The sequence below is a fragment of the Symphalangus syndactylus genome, chromosome 4 (genome assembly GCF_028878055.3).
Source record: "Symphalangus syndactylus isolate Jambi chromosome 4, NHGRI_mSymSyn1-v2.1_pri, whole genome shotgun sequence".
In the NCBI taxonomy this organism is placed as follows: Eukaryota; Metazoa; Chordata; class Mammalia; order Primates; family Hylobatidae; genus Symphalangus; species Symphalangus syndactylus.
The window spans coordinates 125,405,834-125,423,179 of record NC_072426.2 but is presented as its reverse complement, the minus strand read 5'-3'; the positions used below and the strand labels follow the sequence as shown (position 1 = coordinate 125,423,179).

Genomic DNA, 17,346 nt, shown 5'->3' with positions numbered 1-17,346 from the left:
CTAAGCCAGGGCCTTCGCACTCAGTTGGCTGACAATTTTAATATGCCTGGGAGAAGAGACACCATGGGTTTGACCTTCTGGCTTTATATTTCCAAGGAGGAGAAATTGGCTGGACTCTCTTTTGTGGTGAGTATTCATTTATTTGTCACTTGACAAACACTCACCACCACCATGTGTGTGTGCAGGGCACAGGCAGGGTGTGGGCTCTGTTGGCAGGTTGCCCAGCTTCATGCCCAGGAACAAAGTCCATGCACATTTGGTCATCCCATGCAATGGGCATGCAGCTCTCACCAGAAAGGCCACAAACTTGCATATCTAATCAAGCGAACATTTGAGGCCAGAGCATGTTTCAGACACTCTCTTACAGTGACCTTGTAGTCCCACGGAATCAGCTTTGGATGGGTGCCTGGGATCCTCCTTTCCTTCTGGCCTTTTTCTCTCTTATTTTTTCCCAGTCCTCTGTTCAACCCCAGGCTGGATCCCTATATGGTCAAAGCCACGAAGGCTGCTCTCTGGTGGATCCTCACAGCGGGAGAACCTTATCATTCCCCACAGTAGGAGGCAGAGGCCTTTCCTCCAAAGGGTGCATCATGAGACACACCTTACCTCTTGCTGGGAGCTTACCTTGCACTGTACCATAACTTTGGTGCCTCGATGTGCCTGAGGGCCTCCCTCCTCCACTAGGGATGAGGGAGAGAATGGACATGGAGGATAGATGGAGAGATCAGGGGAGGGCTGCCAGGCAACATACAGGAATGTTTTATCCCATGCAGTATTTGAGACATAGACTAAAACATTATTCATCATTCATCTGAAATGCAGATGAAACTGGGTATCCTGTGTATTTTTATTTGCTAAATCTGGCAACCCTGCTAGGAAACACATCGCCACTTTAGGAAGATCACTCCTTACTTCCTGCCACCACCAAAAACGCTGATTCAGCTGGCTGGGGCTGAGTCAGCACTGTTCAAAAGAGGAAACACTCGTTTGAAAAATGACTTTTATTTGGAACTTCCATTTGATTGAGTCATTGTTATCCAGGCAAACCCTTGGCAAAAGGAATGACTCAGCCTCCCATTTCTCCACCCATTCCTGTGGCCTCAGAAAAATTCCTATTTTATGATGAGATGGGACCACTTTTCCCTTCCCCTGTGGATTAGAGCTTTCTGTGTAAATTTTCCTAGGACCTCCATAACAAAGTACATCAAAGTAGATTGTTTAAACAACAGAAATTTGTGGTTTCCCAGTTCTGGAGGCGAGAAGTCAGGTCAAGGTATGAGCAGAGTTGGTGCCGTCCGAGGCCTGTGAGGGGGCATCTTTTCCAGGCCTTCCCTCAGCGTCAGGAGGTTCACTGGCAATTTTTGGTGTGCCTTAACTTACAGAAGCATCTTCACACAGTGCTCTCCCTGTATGTGTCTCTGTGTTCAAGTTCTCCTTTTTTCTTTTTTTTTTTGAGACAGGGTTTCACTCAGTCGCCCAGGCTGGAGTGCAGTGGTGCGATCTTGGCTCACTGCAGCCTCCATCTCCTGGGTTCAAGCCATTCCCCCACTTCAGCCTCCTGAGTAGCGGGGATTACAGGTGCCCACCACCATGCCCAGCTAATTTGTATTTTTAGTAGAGATGGGGTTTCACCATGTTGCCCAGGCTGGTCTCGAACTCCTGGCCTCAAGTGATCATCCTGCCTTGGCCTCCCAAAGTGCTGGGATTATAGGCGTGAGCCATGGCACCCAGCCCAAGTTCTCCTTCTTATAAGGACACCAGTCACATTCGATTAGGGCCCACCCTAAGGACCTTATTTTAACATGATTACCTCTGTTAAGGTCCTGTCTCTAAATAAGGTCATATTCTGAGGTACTGAGAGTAGAACTCCAACATAGCTTTCTTTCTGGGGGTGGGGGGTTAAGGGATACCGTTCAACCCCTAACACAGGTGCCTCAATGTCGTACACATTTATATTTGCTGGGAAGATAAGGAGACATTGGAGTCAGTGGTTTGGTTTTTTTTGCTGGCTTCGGGTTGATAATGATTTAAGGCTTTGGAGTAATGGAAGATAAACTGCTTGTCACTGCCTACTCTGTGTTGCAGAAGATTGCATTTCCGTGTGAGGCCGTCCCCAGCCTGGCTCTGCAGAGGGCTTTTCCATTACCTTAAGAGCTGGTGGTGATAGCCCCCATTAATATTCAGCCCTTTGGCCTCCACCCTCTTGCATTCCCTCAGCCCTAAGCACTTCCCTCTGACCCTCCAAGAGGTAACATCGGGGTTATTGTCCCCAGGAGACCTCTGCAATTACTTGCAGGGGGAACCCGGTGAGGCTTTGCTGAGAGTGTATGCCAGGACGGGCGTGGGTGGAGAAAGGGAGCTCGGCACGCAGATCTTCGCCCTCCCCCGTCCAACCCAATATTAGAATCAAGGGGAACCGCGATGTCTGTCTTTGCCTCTGCTTGCTTCCCTCCTCCATGCGGATGCTGGGAGAACAAGATTAAATTCCTTGTCAACTTGGGCTCTAAATTCTCATTTGTTTATTAAGAAATGATTCTGTTTTCTCCAAGGAGCCATCTATCCTGCTCTTCTGGGCGCTGTCCATTACTAAAGAAATGAAAGGGGAGAAAGGTCCATTTTTTGGTCATGGGTTTTTGGTATTTTTGTTTGTTTGTTTTTTGTTTTTTTGGGGTGTATGTGTGTGTGTGTGTCTTTCGGATGTCTGTATCACCAGAGAGAATGTTTTCTGAAGCCTGTCCAGGAAATTTGGTTCTAAGAACAGCCTGTTAATTTGAGCATCTTCAGGGATAACTCGTGTGATGAAGCTGGCATGCTGTCCACAGACAGTGGCACCATGGCAGTGGGAAGTGCGGCCTGCACTCATCTGCTGGGGCTGCCATGACAAAGGACCACAGGCTGGGCCGCTTACTCAACAGAAATGTATTTTCTCACAGTTTTGGAGGCTAGAAGTCCAAGATCAAGGCGTCCACAGATTGATTTGTTCTGAGTCTCTCTCCTGGGCTTGCAGATGGCCGAGCTTCTCTGTCCATCCTCACATGGTCTTCCCACTGCACACTAACATGTGTCCCAATTTCCTCTTACAAGGACACCGGTGGTATTGGATGAGGATCCCCTCAGTAAACTATTTAACCTGTATTAGCTCAATAAAGAGCGTGTGACCAAATACTGTCCCATTCTGAGGTCTCAGGGGTTAGGAATGAACCTGGAGAGAGGCATAATTCAGCTCAGAGCTGTGCTCCTGTAGGGGACTCAGTAGGAACTCAAATCTCAGGCTGGACCTTGCCCTGGGTAAGCGACCTTGGGGAAGGGGAAGGGTATCAGTTGGGGTTTTTTGTTGTCGGCAGCAGAAAACCATCCAGGCTCACTGCAGCAATGAGAGAATTGAATGAGATGATCTGGAGAGACAGTGATGCCATGGAAGGCTGGAGGACAGGCAGTAACCCTGGCACCTAGGAGAGGGGAAGTAGAAGCCGCAGGAACTGCCCTTTGCTGGAAACACAGTAAGCGCTTGGTGGCTGAAGTGAGTGAACTCAAGAGTCCCAGAGGACAGCTGTCCTGCCAGGTTCCCCGCTGTGCTGGGGCAGGAGGAGGAGGAGGGGTCCAGACCCTTGGCCTCAGTGATGGGAGTCAGGATACAGGGTTCATACCCTCCCAGGACCACCCAGAGTCCAGGGGGGTGAGCCCTCAAGAGAAAATCAGCAGCTGTCAAAAGAGGAAATGAATGTTGGGAGGCTGAAACAATGACAGATATCTATGGCATAACATTTCCTTGCTTGAAAAAGAGGGGCTGCATTGGACGACCTCTATGCTCCGTCTTCATTAAATATTTACTAAAGCTCTCCTGTCACTGCTTTCTTGAGTTTTGTGCCTTTCTTTGTCTGGGAGTGTTGAGATGTTTTGCTCAGGGATGTTTTATTGCCTGCGGTGTCTCCCTTGGCCTTTGGTGTTCCCTGGAGTTCTCCTTAGTGAGGCGAGGGACTCTGTTTGCTCAGGAAGGTCACCAGGCTTAGAGTGCTATAAAAAACCAGAGAACAGCTTCCTGATATAGATCAGTTTATTAATGTCTTCTTTGTGATCTGTACCGGTTGTAAATATTATATTCATTATAAATAATAATTCAACCTGCCATTCCTTCCCTGGTTCTCAGTCAACTTGTCTATAAAACAAGAGGGTTGAATTAAATGATTATTAAGGTCTCTTTCTGCACTGGCCCTATTGGATTCCATGAAAATTAAACTCCTCTGGGTAGACAGTCTATGGGGCTTGACTGTGAGGCATCCCCCAAGAACTTGGAAATGGGAAATACAATTTCCCTCTGAGAGAAAAATTATAAAACCAGCCAGCACCAGATCAAAGAAGATCTATTTAAAGTCTCCTTATATGGACAGGATGAATTTCAGACCAGAGCAGCCTGGACTGACAGCAGGAACATCCTGAGGGACAGAAGGGCCTGTCAGAATGGATGCAGCGTCACAGACACAGAGAGAAATGAGACCGAGGAGGATCATCGGGATGATTCAAGCTCTGACTGAGACAAGGCTGGGGTGATGGGTGTCCACACATTAGTAGGCTCTGGGCCTCTCCTGGCTGCATCTCTGTTATGGAGAAGGGGAGGGGCATCCAGCTATCATGACTGGGTGCCCTAAAGCGGCGATGGGAGTCAACATCTTTAACAATCCATACAGCACAGGCACTACCCAAACAGCAAGATGTTTAGCTACAGCTGGAGCAGGGACCTAGGGTCCCCATTCTACCTGCATTTACCTTCTAGTGGCTGGGAGCTCTGTGAGGTCCCTGATATGAGGAGGGCGGTGAGTAGGAGCAGACAGGAGGCTCCAGGAAGAGGCTCCTTACCAATTAGCTCAGGATTTTAATATGTTGATAACTGAACATGGTTGAGCTATTCGGTTCAACCCCTGTGTCTAATTCTAACTCACTGGGAAATCCCTGGATTGGAATGCAGTTTCCCATATGCTTTGATCTACAGGGAACGAACAGACATGACTGGCTTACATAATTGTGAGATGACTATATTTTTCAAGGTAAACAGAGTTTCTGCTTTATCAGTCTCTTAGGAGCCTGGTTACATTGATCAATGTGAATTCACCCCTATGAGAGAAATCCACTCTTGGCTTGCTGATAAAGTCAATTGCCTCAATTACAAAAAAAAAAAAAAAAGATTCCCAAACTTGCCCCATAGAAGCAAGCCAGCCAAGCTTAGAAGCAGCCAGCCAAGCCCTTTTTCAAACTTGGAATCAGTGATCCAAGGGTCCTTTCAGTATTTTTCCACAGGATCTCTGGCTGAATTTCCACAGCATGTGAAAATTCAACTATAGACAAGACAGCATGATGCAGCGATTTTCTTTTTTTCTTCTCTCTCTCTCTCTCTTTTTTTTTTTTTTGCACATTTTATTTTAGTAGCACAACTCTTATTTTCAAATGATCTTACGAAGGACCCCAAGCTGCAGATATTCATGTCTTCACATCAGGCATCTCTACTTGGGTGTCTGACAGGCACTTAAAATGTAAGATGTCCAAAGAGCATTCTGGATACCCTGCCCCCACTGCACCTGCTTCTCCCCAATGTGCCCTCATCTCTCAGGCCTAACACCTAAAATCATTCTATTCTCAGGTCGTCTCTTAACCTCAAACTCCTGCTTCCAGCTACAAAACATATGTAGAATCCCATCCCTTCCAAGCTAGGGCCCACATAGCTGAAACTTTGTTTTCAGCCACCATCCCCTCTTACCTGGATGACTGCAACGAACTCGTAATAGGTCTTTCCACTTTTATTACTGCTTCCTATACTTCCCTGGATTGGAATGCAGTTTCCCATATGCTTGTACCTACAGGGAAAGAACAGGCATGGCTGGCTTACATAATCGTCAGATGGAGCAACATTTGCTCCACTTAAAATTGTTTTTAGAAGTCTAGACTTTAGGATCGCTACTTGTTAATGACAGTATAACAATGACCAATTACTACCATTTTAAACGTATTATTTCTCTATTTAGTGAAATAATACGTTTAAAATGTAGATCAGATGGTGATTGTCCCCTGTTCAAAGTGCTCCAACATCTCCCATCACTCTTAGAGCAAACTGCAAACTCCTTACCATGGTCTATCAGGCTCTCTGCCATCTGGTTTTCTGGTACCCCATTGGCTGAACCGCCAGCTGCTCTCTCCTTGACTCTTGTGGCTCCAGACACACTGGACTTATTGTTGGTTCTCAAATGTGCCAAGCTTGTTCTCTGCTTTCCATTTGCTGTTTCCTCTGCTTAGAACCTCTGGTGCCCTTGACTTTGAATGGCTCGCTTCCTCACACCAATCAAGTCTTTGCCCAAAGTCTCTGCTTTTGCTCAGAGAGGCCTTCCCTCGCCACCTCTTTAAAACAGCCTGCCTCACTCCTACTCCCGAGCTCCTCAGTCAGCCCTCATCCAGCACACACCACATTTCATAGTGGATGTTGTTGTGTGCTGCTCAGAACCCCTGGCAGGACCGAGACACGCTCGTCGCCTTAGCTGCTGGGAGTGCAGGCGCCACCAACTCACACCTGAGACACTTTCCAAGCTTTGGAAAGTGTCAGAGGTGTGTCATTTCCTCTGTCAGAGGAAGCTGCTCCGCCCACACATACACCTACTTCCTGGAGGCAGCTTGTATCCAAAGGCTGGTCACGTGGGAGTGCAAATGCCCAGTCCTCCAATCTTAATTAGGACAACACCGCTTGTTGTCCCAAGCTGCAAAGCTCCTCAGGAGGAAGACAGAAAGCAGCTTTTCCGTCTGTCCGACCTGCGTCCCTCACCCTTCACACTTGTTGCTCCTGAGATCACGCCCCAAAAACCTCCTGCAAATCTCTTTGTCAGAGTCTACTTCCTGCAGAACCTGACCTGTGGGCCTCTACCCCAAATTATGGGTTTTTAACTTACTTGTTTATTTCCTGTCTCCCCAACGAAGACTTAAGTTCTGTGACAGCAAGGAAAGGTCTGTCTTATTCCTTTCTCTATCCTGGTCCAGATGCCTAGACAGTGTCTGGAATACGTGGAAGTTCAATAAATATTGAATGAATAAATGAATGCACCCCCCAATCTATATAATAGATAATAGGGAAACTGTCTTCCTGAAATTGTTTGTGTGTCAGGGGCCCTCCTCCCTCTGTCACTCCTCTACCCACCACTGGAGAAGTACCCAGGGCACCTCAGCAGCACCTTCAGGCAGAGTCGATTTTAGAATCAGGAAAGCAAGATTCATAGCCAGGTTCCATCACTAGCAAGCCCTTCCCAGTATCTCCTGGAGTCAGTATTGGGCCTTGCAGGCTCTTTAGCTTGTTCGACGGCGACAATGAGTCCCACGCTCCACTCCTGGAAAAGAAGCTGGGAGAATGGAAAAGCTAATTGAATTGGTTCATTTCCCTGAAGCCAGTGATAAATCTTAGGGGTCTGAAGAAGGCTCTAGGGGATCTAGTGCTCCCAGTGAGATCTGGGGTGGGGAAATTGACCTCAGACTCTGAACCTCGAATCAAGAGTGGTTCATTTTTACTACAGAGCCTGGAAGGGAGACTGCTTGGGACCTGCCCTGGGGTGACTCCTGCTGGCCCCTGGGGAGCCAAGTTTTATTCCAGTAGAATGTCCAGGAAGCCATGCACCCTGGTGACAACTCACTTTTGCCTTGCCTTTAGAGTAAGTCTCCTTCTTGATTTCCAGGATTGGAATTCCCTGGAATGTTCAATGTGCCATCATTACCAGGACATAAAGAATGTTTCTGGGTCAAGAAGGTGCCAGAGGTGGTTTAATGCACATCTTCATTACCTAATTGTTTTCTCCTGGTCTCTTCCCCAATTGCTTCCACGTCTGATGAATTTTTCTCTGCTTTCATATGTGTTTTTGACAGAGACAGGGGAGCAAGGCTGTCTGTGGGCTTTCAATCTCCTGACTTTTCTTTTGAGCATGATGAGTTGGAGTTAGATAATGCAGGGAGACCTTCCGCCTGAACCCGGGAGGGAAATGTGGCTGGGAATGCCTGCAGACGGGTGATGCCCCTCTGTCCTCAAAGTGTGTTAGACGAGTTCTGCTCTCACCTGCCCCTAGACGAGAGGCAGTCCATTAGATACTTCGCATCTGGGGTAGACCGAACCAGCACCAGCTGTGAGAGTGGCTGCAGCTTGGATTTCCCTTCCTCCAGAAGGCAGCCAGGACAAATGCTGCTGCTCATTCTCCAGGAGGAGGTTCCAGGATGATCCAGTCATTGATCCTCCTCCGTAGCACAAAGGGAAGGTTACCCAGAGCGGACCCAGCAAATATCTAACAGCCTTTGAGACAGTCTGGACACATCCACAGTGGTCGTTGGACGGCTCATTACACACTCTCTGAGGAGACTGGTCTCGGGTCCCTAAGCAGGTTGATGTTGGCAGTGGCCCGGGAGGCAGGAACATGCATGAAGGACACAGGGGCGAGAGGAGGTGGAGCTGGATGGAGTGCATCTAAGGCCTGGGGCCAGCCAGAGAAGACACATCTCCTCCTCCGCACCACTGAGGCCACACAGCCAGGCTTGTGAGGAGATGCCTCTGAGGACCTCTGAGACACACACCACTGGCTTGAGTGTAAGAGGTGCTGGAGTGCCTGTAATAGAAATTGGTGAGCAAACATCCTGCTAGAAAGGCAGATAATGCCTCATCTCTGCCAAGGCTAAATTGTTTTTATAATATTCTCATCATTATTCTAAAGAATAAAACCATTACTAGTACATAATGTCCTCATCAGGGTATGAGACAGGCCCTGGGCTCTATTCTTGGCCCTGGCACTTATTTGGTTGAGTGACTTAGTAATCTAGGCAAGAGCTGCCTCAACCTTTTTTTTTTAATTAAATTTTTTTAGGCCAGGCACAGTGGCTCACGCCTGTAATCCCAACATTTTGGAGGCCAAGGTGGGAGAGTTGCTTAAGGCCAGGAGTTTGAGACCCGCCTAAGCAACAAAGCAAAACCCCATCTCTACAAAAAAAAAAAAAAAAAAAAAAAAAAGCCAGGCATGGTAGTGCACCTGTAGTCCCAGGTACTTGGGCGGCTGAGGTGAGAGGATCACTTAAGCCCAGGAGGTGGAGGCTGCAGTGTGCTAGGATTATGCCTCTGCACTCCAGCCTGGGCAGCAGAGTGGGACCCTGTCTCAAAAACAAAATTTTGTTTAAATATCTAGGCTTTAGAATCTCCATTTGTTAATAATAATATAACAATGACCAATTACAGCCTTTACTCTTGAATGGCCACTATGGGTCAGGCACTGTCCCAGGAGCTGGAGGAATAGTGGTAAGCAAGCTGACAACCATGCTCATATCCTGGAGCTCATATCCAGGGATCATCAGACAGGCAATACTTCCCCCGTTTTAGAGCTGAGGCCACTAAGGTTTAGAGCCCTGAAGTGATGGCAGGCGAAGCACTTGCCCATGGGTGCCTGTTAATGGGTCATTGCCTCTTGGTGCTAACCTACCCTTTGGTGTTCTACTTTGTGATCCTGGGGCTGGGACTCTAAACCAATTTTTTTCTAGCCTTTGCCAGCTGCTCTGTGGTAGATTCTATCAGTAAGGGGGTGCTAGGTGAGGCAAGAGAGGAGGAAGGGGACCTGCTTCCCCCTGGGTGCTTTCAGAGTCTGCCTGCCTGCCTGCCTGCCTTCCTTTCTTCCTTCCTTCCTTCCTTCCTTCCTTCCTTCCTTCCTTCCTTCCTTCTTCCTTCCTTCCTCTCTCCCTTTCTTTCTTTCTTCCTTTCTTTCCTTTTCTTTCTTTCTTTCTTTCTTTTCCTTTCTTTCTTCTTTCTTCTTTCTTTCTTTCTCTTTCTTCTTTCTTTCTCTTTCTCTCTCTCGCTTTCTTTTTTATTTCTTTCTTTTCCTTTCTTTCTTTCTCTCATTCTTCTTTCTTTTTTTTTTTTATTTGTTAGACAGGGTCTTGCTCTGTCGCCAAGCTGGAGCGCAGTGGCGCAATCTCGGCTCATTGCAACCTCTGCCTCCTGGGTTCAAGTGGTTATCCTGCCTCTGCCTCCCAAGTAGCTGGGACTACAGGCACATCCCACCACACCCAGCTATTTTTGTATTTTTAGTAGAGACGGTATTTCACCATGTTGGCCAGGATGGTCTCGATCTCCTGACCTCGTGATCAGCCCGCCTCAGCCTCCCAAAGGGCTGTCCGAGGCTTTCTTCTCTGCCATGGTCTTTGTGAGCATCACTCCTGCCTCTCTGCATTTGCCCAGAAGCTGCTGTCACAGCTTTGCCAGCACTCACAGAACCAGCCTTGGTGTGCCCCTTCTGAGACTCCAGCACCAGCCCAGCAGAGCCCCTTCCTCAGAGAGTGAAGCCTTGGCTCCCTGAGGCCTCTCCTCCAAGCTTCTAGCTTCTATCTTCCAAGTTATAGGAACACCATGGTGTTCCCAATTCCAGCTTCTTCTCTTGGTTCCTCCAGGCCTAGGGTGGAAGCTGCTTCCTCAAGCTGCCACCTCCATGGTATATTAGTGTTCCTTGTCTCGCTTTCTTTTAATTTTCTAGTTAACAATGCTTTATACCTAGCTAATAAGTCTTTACATAAAATCCTTCTGACCAGAATACCTAGTGGGGCTCCTGTTCCCTGACTGGTCCCTGCTGAATGCACATGGTCATGAAACTGACCCAATTTTCCAACAAGCTGGATGCCCATAGAAGCGAAGCTTGAGAAACTTACATTTGTACAATGAGGCGCACCTGCTGCTTGTGGACCAACTCCTCTCCCTAGCCCCTCCTGTTTTCCTTCCCAGCTATGTAAACCCCTAACTTTAGTCAGCAGGGAGGGACAGATTTGAGGTTTGGCTTCTGTCTCTCTGGCTGAAGTCACCCAAATAAAAAGCCTTCTTTCCTGGAAATACTCATTGTCTCAGGGATCGGCTTTCTTTGTGGTGAGCAATGGGACCTAGACTGAACTCCTGCCATTCGGTAACAGTCTCACCTGGCTGAGCCAGTACAGAGCTGGGGCTTTGATGCTGGCCCACTCCTTCCACAGACCTTGCTGTACCCACTGTGCTCCTGGGTGATGTCTGGCTGGCAGCAGATCACTGGAGAGGGCATTACTTCTGATCACTGAGCCCCCTAAGAAGGCCTGGCTCACCTTCCTTCATGACAGACAAGGAATACAGTGTCCACATGCCCACTCCCCAGGGATAAGGGCACTTGTTGCTGAAAAAATGATGTCAGTCTGCATTGGTATCCTCGCCTGCCCACAGCCCTTCTGAGGGCAGCTGTTGGCAGACCCTCCAGTGCCTACCCCACAGCCATCTCCCTTCTTCTTTCTTGCAGATGGGACCTGCGATTGGGTCAGGCAGAGGTCTGTTGGTCTTGGGCAAAATAGACCCTTCCCCCCAACACAGGGGATGAATCATGATTGCTCTTAGCCAGCCGTGGTTATGTCCCTTCATTTTGCCAGTGGTTGGGGATGTGACTCAGGTATGGCCAGTGAGGAGAGAGACAGCAAGAGAAATGCACTGGCTGTGGAGTGGAGGCAGCCTGGATGGGGCTTCTGCCTCTCTCACTTCTCATCTCTACAACCTTGGGCTTGTTACTTAAACTGTCTTGAAATCATAATAGCAACATCATAAGCTTGTTGAAAGGATCAAATAGGAAATGATACATCAGTGAAAGCACCTTTCTGTGCCTGCCAGGTGCTTAAGACATATATTTCCCGTTTCAATGTCCAGCCTTCTTTATGAGGTATACAGTTTTGTATTTATTCTGTCTAGTCTCAGCATCAGTCACTATTGGGTAGTAGTAACAAGTTTACATTTTAACATAGATTCTTGGCAGGGTGCAGTGACTCACGCCTGTAACCGTAGCACATTGGAAGGCTGAGGCAGGAGGACTGCTTTGGTGAAGAGGGAGTTGCTATGCCCTCCCTTCCTTCTAGCCTGGAGCTCCAGCAGCCGTCTTAGGACCATGAGATAACAATACCAAGGATGGAAAGTCAACAGCTAAGGGCAGCAAAGCAAAGAACGAGAAAAAGCCAGGATTCCTCACGGCACTCCACAGTCCTGGACTCCTCTGCTGCTTGCAACCAAAAGCATTCCCATGTGCTACAAAATAAGCATTCCTAGCAGACACGGCCCCACTGTGCCAGCCCTCACACCTGCTGCTGTAGGCTGCACCCCAGAAAAGGCAGCCCCATCCTGACAGCTGCAGCCACTGGTTTGCACTGCAGTGGTAGCTTCTAGCCCTCCACACATGCACGGTGTGTTCTGAGGCTGGGCTCCAGCACAGCCCTCGGAGCAGGAGGATGTATAAATAAAAGGCCTTATGTTTTACAGGCTAGTCAATATTTATTCAGCCCCAACAGAGCAGTGGACTGGAAGGAACAGAGAGACCATAAAATGTCTTCTGTACTGAAGCCTGAAATCATGCAGGGGAAAGGAGCTTCTCAGTGCTCACCCTGCAGAATAGTCCTCAGCACAGCAGAGCTTCAGAGGCCTCCTCTTTGAAGGAAAGGGGCTGGGGCAATCTGGCAAATGAGGACAGAAACAAAGCCAGGGCTGAGGACACAGGAACGGTTGAGCTCTCAATGCAGTTCTAACAGGTGGTCGTGGATAGTTGATCTCAAATGCAAATGATCTGTACCAGAACAGGAGTCCCTGTCCCTTGTCTTCAGAGGCCACTCTTCTTTCTCTCCTTAGAGCATCTCCTGGGAAGCCTACACTTTTAAGAGCAGCAATGATGGGGTCTTTTTAAAGCCCTCTGGAGGGGAGTTTGTGTGTATTTGATGGAAGGCACATCCCCACAGGATTTTTGGGTCCTCCTTGCCCCTCAGTTTTCCCTGCCATGTGACATTCCTATGTTCTGTTGACTTTGCCACTCTCTGCTCTCCTCTGGGCTGCTGTATTTTCCCTCCTCTCCCCACTCCCTCTTACACAGTGTCTTAGTCTGTTCGGGTTGCTATAACCAAGTACCTTAAACTCAGTGCTCATAAACAACAGAAATGTATTGTTCATAGTTCTGGAGGCTGGGAAGTCCAAGCTCAAGATGCCAGCTGATTCCGTCTGGTGAAGGCCCTCTTCCTCATAGACGGCACCTTCTTGCTGTGTCCTCACATGGTGGATGGGGCAAGCTACCTCTCTGCAGTCTCTTTGGTAAGGGCACTAATCCATTCTTGAAGGCACCACCCCCATGACCTCATTACCTCCTAGAGGCCCCGCCTCATAATACTATTGCATTGGGGATTAGGATCCAACATAAATTCGGGGAGACACAAACATGCAGATGATAGGACCCAGCCTTTACACAGATATCTGATATTTTATTTGGGCAGATTAGAGGATTCTCTTCTCTACACAAAGCTTTCAAAACTCCCCCTGCATGACTGAATCAGGCTCCAAGTCTGTTGCCTGATATTCAGAGCTGTCCCCTCTCTGCCCTCAAGCGTCTAGCCTGACCTTGATCTCTCCCTTGCATACACTCTGTGCGCTCCACAGAAACGATCATGCCTCTCCCAACCTGCTCCTCAGCCTCTTCTCCGTGCCTTTTCTTAGGCTGCTACTGGCAAGAACCTAACTAAATCCATGGAGGCTCAGCTTAGCGACCTTCCTCCTTTTTCTTCAATGTCTGCTTTTCTCACTGGAAGAGCACTTCCTTCCTTTAGATCATTGTAATAATTTATACCCATTGCACTAGAATTACTAAAATTCTCAGCTTCATGCATTTCTTCCCCCTTTCTCTTACACAATGGATCAGTGGATTTCAACCGGAGTGATTCCCACCTCTACCACAGGGCATACTGGGCAGTGTCTGGAGGAGTTCTTGGTTGTCACACTACGATGATGCTACTGATGGGTAGAGCCAGGGATGCTGCTGTAAACTCCCTGCAATGCCCAGGACTGCTCCCCACACCAAAGCAGCATCCAGCCTAAAACGTTAACATAGCCAAGGTTGAGAAATCCTGTATTAGACTACAAGCTTCCTGGAGGCAGAGACCACACTCCTATTCTTTTTATTCTCCATAGTACACAGCTTGAAATAGAATGTTATTCAATTATTTAAAATGAATGACTATAAATGTTTAATATGCATTTATGTATCTTGTTTTGAACCTGTAGGTAGAGGCCTACTGCCCAAAGAGTGGTGCCTCACCCACATTTCCCACATAATCTTCCCATTGTCCAGCATGTGTAGTGTCTCTGAGGGCCGATGACTGGGTAACTCTTCGTCATTGATATTCTCTAAGGCATTCCCTGCTCTGCTAGACTCCATAAAGCAAAGTCCCAGCTCATATTCTCTCAGCTCCTTATAGAAATTCCTTCACTAAGCTGTGCTTTAGTATATTATGTCTTCTGTCTTTATAGAGGGTCCATAAAATCAGCGCTCTGTTGAACAGTGTTTCTGACTCTTTTGTGGAACTTTCATTAGCAGTATTTCACACACTCACTGCACTGGAAGGTGACCTTAATATGGCCCCCTTCTTTTACAAATGAGAGTAAGAGAGTAAGGTTCTCTGTGTCACTCAGTGTCCTTTATCCAAGGACCTACGTGATGAATTCCTACCTAAGTTTCCTAGCAGGAAAACGTTTTGTCTCTGTAGATGAATATGTATGCTTTACATTGTTGGAAAACAAAACTCTGTGCAATCCAATATGTTTCTCTTTTTGGCTTAGCTGTCAGAAAAGTTAGAACCAAATTAAATGCCCAAGTGTTGGAATCTGCTCCACTCAGGTGTCTAAAACCATCCATTTCTTTTGCATTCTTCAGCAAGAGTGTTATCCTTAAATGCCTTCTCTTGCACTGTATTTTAATCTTTAAGCTGTCTCAAGTCTTTTGGAAGTAAGTAGGATACAAATCTTAACTTAAAGAAAAAAAAAAAACAAAACTTCTGAATGTTATTCCAAGCCATCTTCTGTTGTTGAGTGTGAAATGCTTGGGCTATGGAGTGGGGGCCGCCTGGATGGGACTTCTGACTCTCTTACTTCCCATCTCTATAACCTTGGGCTTGTTACTTAAGCTCTCTTGAAATCATAATGGCGACATCATAGGCTTGTTGAAAGGATCAAATAGGAAATGATACATCAGTGAAAGCACCTTTCTGTGCCTGCCAGGTGCTTAATACATACATTTCCCATTTCAGTGTCCAGCCTTGTTTATGAAGTGCACAGTTTTGTATTTATTCTGGCTAGTCTCATCATCAGTCACTATTGGGTAGCAGTGACAAGTTTTCACCTTAACATAGATTCTTGGCCAGGTGCAGTGGCTCACGCCTGTAACCTCAGCACTTTGGGAGGCCTAGGCAGGAGGACTGCTTGAGCCCAGGAGTTCAAGACTAGCCTGGGCAACAAAGTGAGACCCCATCTCTACAAAAAAAGTTTTAAAAATTAGCCGGGTGTAGTGGTGCATGCCTGTAGTCCCAGCTACTGGGCGACTGAGGTGGGAAGATCGCTTGAGCCCAGGGAGGGCTGCATTGAGCCAACATCATGCCACTGCACTCCAGCCTGGGTGACAAAGCGAGGCCCTGTCTCAAAAAAAGTTTTTTTTAATGTGAAAACCAAAAAAAACTAGATTCTTATATTTCTCATTAACCTTCCCATTTAAAGGTCATGTAACTGACATAAAATTATCACTCTGTTCCTGTGATTTTAATTATGAAGGTAAGTTATGTAAACGACAGGAAAACACTCCACTTTGTGGAAATGGGACCGAGTTTCTTTGATTGGCTGTTTTGGTTGCTATTTTCAGAGCTTGGCACTGTTTCTGCTTCTGCCACTTAGGCTTATAGTTGGCCTTGAGATTTTATATTGTAAATATAGGGAATATGGCCCAAAAAAGGCTACTTGCTTTTCTTTTTGCCTTAAGATGGGATTAATTTAGAAACAAATGAGGAATATAGAACATTCTACGTATATTTATCATTAAATTGTTTCTCATTTGTTTAGAAACCCCAGGACCCATAACAGAACAATCCCTTTATAAAACAATCTTAAATTTTTAGAGTGGCTTAATTCTCATAACTCCTGGTGAGGAAGTCAGTGAAGAAACTGAGCCTCAGAGAGACATCAGGGCGTGTGCCGGTCCTATAGCTGCTGGTTATTGTACCTGCCTCTCCAGGGCTAGTTCCAGTCCTCATCAGACCTTACCCCTCATGTAGAACTCTAGTGCCATGCTCCCTAAATTACTAAAAGGCTCCAATCCCAGGGACATTTACATTCTTTACTGAGTTCAAAGGACAGGAGTTGGGATTAAAGTTAGTAAACCTTCCAGAGCTGTGCTGTCAAATACAGTAAACACTAGCCACATGTGGCTCTTTAATTTAACTTTTAGTTAAGATAAAATAAAATTTAAAAACCCAGTCTGTCAGTTGCACTAGGCACATTTCAAATGCTCAACAGCCACATGTGGCCGGATGGTGATCATATTGGACAGCCCAGGCGTAGACCGTTTCCGTCATTGCAGAAAGAGCTACAGTGCTTTCTAGAGCCGTTTCCTACCTGCATGGGGGCAGAGGCAAAACAGACATCATTGCATGTCAAGCATTTCTTACATTCCTAAAGAGATGAAAGGAGGAGGGGCTTTTCCACACGGGCTCTTGACAGTGACTCACCCCAGGCCTATCTTTTTTGTTGCCTGTACATTTTACACTCAAAGCCTCTTACACAGTTAGAGAGAGCTAGTTAGCGCAGGCAGTGACCAGGCCTGGGAGCAACTGGCAACCGCCAATGTGCTTGTGCATTTAGCGGAGTGACTTAGTTACATTTGGAAAGCAGGGAGCAATCTTAAATACCTTATGGAGAGCTGGGCGAAGTGGCTCATGCCTGTAATCTCAGCACTCTCAGAGGCCGAGGCGGGAGGATCACCAGGTCAGGAGTTCGAGGCCAGCCTAGCCAACACGGTGAAACCCCATCTCTACTAAAAATACAAAAATTAGCTGGGCGAGGTGGCACATGCCTGTAATCTCAGCTACTTGGCAGGCTGAGGCAGGAGAATTGCTTGAACCCGGGAAGTGGAGGTTGCAGTGAGCCGAGATCACGCCACTGCACTCCAGCCTGGGTGACGGAGCAAGACTCCATCTCAGAAAACAAAACAAAACAAAACAACAAACAAAGAAAAAAACCTTATGGAAATATTGCCCTTAAAGCATTTACTTTCTCAAATAGAGTTCCCCTTCTTGCGTGGCCATGGCAAGAAATTCAGTATCTACCCCTAAACAGGAAGGGCAAGGGATCATTAGGTTTCTGAAAGGCCAAACTTGGTTTCCATTTGCCCCTTTGTGTATTGATTTAGAGAAATTAAAGTGTTTCTGATATGGTATTTAGGTGCTTATGTGGTTTCTAGCTTCCATGTAGAAACCAGGGAGGTTTCTACATTATGTATCTTGGTA

General features: G+C 47.1%; 1 long non-coding RNA gene across 1 annotated transcript; it reads right to left on the bottom strand.

Moving 5' to 3' along the window:
• Positions 1 to 1,299: 1,299 nt before the first annotated feature.
• LOC129480334 (uncharacterized) lies at positions 1,300 to 6,514 on the bottom strand. The gene is made up of 3 exons (XR_008656997.2): positions 6,116 to 6,514; positions 5,750 to 5,846; positions 1,300 to 3,702 (listed from the first exon to the last, which is right to left on the bottom strand). It is a non-coding gene; the product is annotated as an uncharacterized lncRNA (long non-coding RNA).
• Positions 6,515 to 17,346: the final 10,832 nt, after the last annotated feature.